This window comes from Megalops cyprinoides, chromosome 2 (genome assembly GCF_013368585.1).
Source record: "Megalops cyprinoides isolate fMegCyp1 chromosome 2, fMegCyp1.pri, whole genome shotgun sequence".
Taxonomy (NCBI): Eukaryota; Metazoa; Chordata; class Actinopteri; order Elopiformes; family Megalopidae; genus Megalops; species Megalops cyprinoides.
In genome coordinates this window covers 66,884,036-66,887,041 of record NC_050584.1, presented here as the reverse complement: position 1 = coordinate 66,887,041, position 3,006 = coordinate 66,884,036, and positions in this window count along the sequence as shown.

The window sequence follows — 3,006 nt, the reverse complement described above, 5'->3', positions numbered from 1 at the left end:
TTTTCCCTGATGAAGCTGATTCTGATTGGCTCAGTCAGCACGGCTCTCGGCAGGGGCGGAGTCTGAGCCCTGCAGCTGATTCCTGAAACCTGCCATACGGACAGGGACTAGGATCCCACAGAGGCGGAATTAACTGGTTTTGTTATGGAGAGGCGTGACTCAGGGGCAGGTTGACCAGGTTTCCCTCCTCCCACTGCTCTCAGGCACGCTGTGATTCACCTACGAGCTGCTCAGATGATGTCAGTGGAGTAGCACCCATCCTCCAGCGGGTGCCCGCTCTACTGCAGTGCATTGTGGGACTTGTAGTGAGAAAAATACGCACTGTTCTGCCACAGAGTCAAATGAGTCACAGGAGAAAACTAACTCCCAGCAGAGTGATTCCGAATTCCTCTCATTCTTACTGTTGAGTAAGTTACTGTTAAACCGTGTCATGAAATGTTAATCATGTGCAATAGAATGCAGTTGCTGTGAAAGAACTTTGTGCCTGCAGTTCGTGTCTTGTCCACTGGAGAGGGTTGCATTTTTTCACAGGGGTTTAGTAGGGGTGTCTCACAGCATCAATACAGCACTGGAGATAAAGCAGACCTCTGAAAAGGTGAACGAAAGTTGGATTATGTAAATGAGAGTTATATTATGTAAATGAAAGATAGATTATGTAAAGTGACTGTTGAAAGATTATTCCACGGCAGGTTTCTGACGACAGAATTTGACCCAGCATTTGAGACCATCTGAAGCGCTTGAAAAACGCAATCCATCATTAATGTGTAAATGTATGTTAAATATTTCAACAAATGTAAAGAAATGCTTGCATGTTGCCACAATATGTGTGTGGTTTCACAAATGTGTAAATATTTGGCCCTTTCATGTGATCAGCGTTTCCACGGCGATGCTAGTAGAGAACTGCGTGTCATAAATGATTACGCTTATCCAATTTTAAGCCATATCGACTCAGCTACATATCCGCGAGGATTGTGGCCTGCTTGTGGTTTTTGCTTTTCATGCTTAACTCCCCGGTGTGCATGAAGTGTTGCTGGTATTATGATGGCGGAGAGATTGAGCAGCCGCGGCTCTGGGTGAGTGGCAGGCCGGCTTACAGGCCGTACGGCAGGGCTTACGCGCAGCCTGTCTCCGTTACACATCTTTATTACTGTTGCACTGCCTCTGCTGATCACAGTTTGCAGGAGATTAGCCTGCTGTCTGATCCCCTCACAGCTATGAGTCTGCAGACTTCCACCAGAGAGAGCCTCCCTTTGCCTCCCTACCGCCTACCATCTCCCCCCCTCCATACCCCTCCCTATCCCCGTCTGCCCCCCTATCAAATTCAAATTCAAATTCAAATTCAAATTCAAATTAATGTCAGCCTTACCACCATGACAAACACGTGGCAGGGCATATTGAACGAACATGCATTCCTCTCCCAAAGAAATGGGGAAAGGACAGTTTGCAGAGGTCAGGAAGGGAGGGACATTTAGGATATGTTTTTTTTTGTGGGAAATATTTACCACGTGATTTTGTGTTGTATTTTGAGCAAGACAAAAAGAAGTCCATCCCTCTCTATCCATCTTCTTCTACCTTCCTCCCTCTCTCTTTTTCCTGTTCTCCTTATATCTCTCTCCTCCTCCCTCTCTCTCCGTCTTGCTTGCCCTTCTCTCCCTCTCTCGCCCTCTCTCTCCTTCTCTCCCTCTCTCCCCCTCTCTCTCCTTCTCTCCCCCTGTCTGACTGAGACTGCTATCAGGGCACCGTATGAGACCGTAAGGGGATCAGCTGGTTCTGACAGGAAACTGCATCAGACAGTCCATACCAATCAGCCAGAATGTCAGGAGACACACACACACAGGAGACACACACACACACAGGAGACACGCACACACAGGAGACACACACACAGGAGACACACACACACAGGAGACACACACACAGAGACACGCTCAGACAGAGACACGCACACACAGGAGACACGCACACACAGGAGACACACACACACAGGAGACATGCTCAGACAGAGACACGCACACACAGGAGACACACACAGCCACGCACACACAGGAGACACACACAGAGACACGCTCAGACAGAGACACACACACAGGAGACATGCTCAGACAGAGACACGCTCAGACAGAGACACGCACACACAGGAGACACACACAGGAGACACCACACACAGAGACACACACAGAGACACGCTCAGACAGGAGACACACACACACAGGAGACACCACACACAAGAGACATGCACAAAGACACGCACACACAGAGACACACACAGAGACATGCTCAGACAGAGACACGCACAGCCACGCACACACAGGAGACACGCACACACAGGAGACACGCACAGAGACACGCACACACAGAGACACACACACACAGTAGACACACACACAGACACACACAGAGACACACACACACAGAGACACGCTCAGACAGAGACACGCACACAGGAGACACACACAGAGACACACACACACAGGAGACATACACACACAGAGACACGCACAGAGACATACACACACAGGAGACATACACAGAGACACACACACACAGGAGACATACACACACAGAGACACGCACAGAGATACACACAGAGACACGCTCAGAGACACGCTCAGACAGAGACACGCACACACAGGAGACACACACAGAGACACGCTCAGACAGAGACACGCACACAGGAGACACACACAGGAGACACCACACACACAGGAGACATACACACACAGGAGACACGCACAGCCATGCACACACAGGAGACACGCACACACAGGAGACACACACACACACAGGAGACACGCACACACAGGAGATGCGATTAAAGATGCTCAAACAGCATTGCCTTGGAGACTCATGCAGACAGGAGGCACAGTCAGAGAATGTTGTGCTAGAGACACACTCAGTACAGTGTTAGAGACACACTCAGTACAGTGTTAGAGACACACTCAGTACAGTGTTAGAGAAACTCAGTACAGTGTTAGAGACACACTCAGTACAGTGCTAGAGAAACTC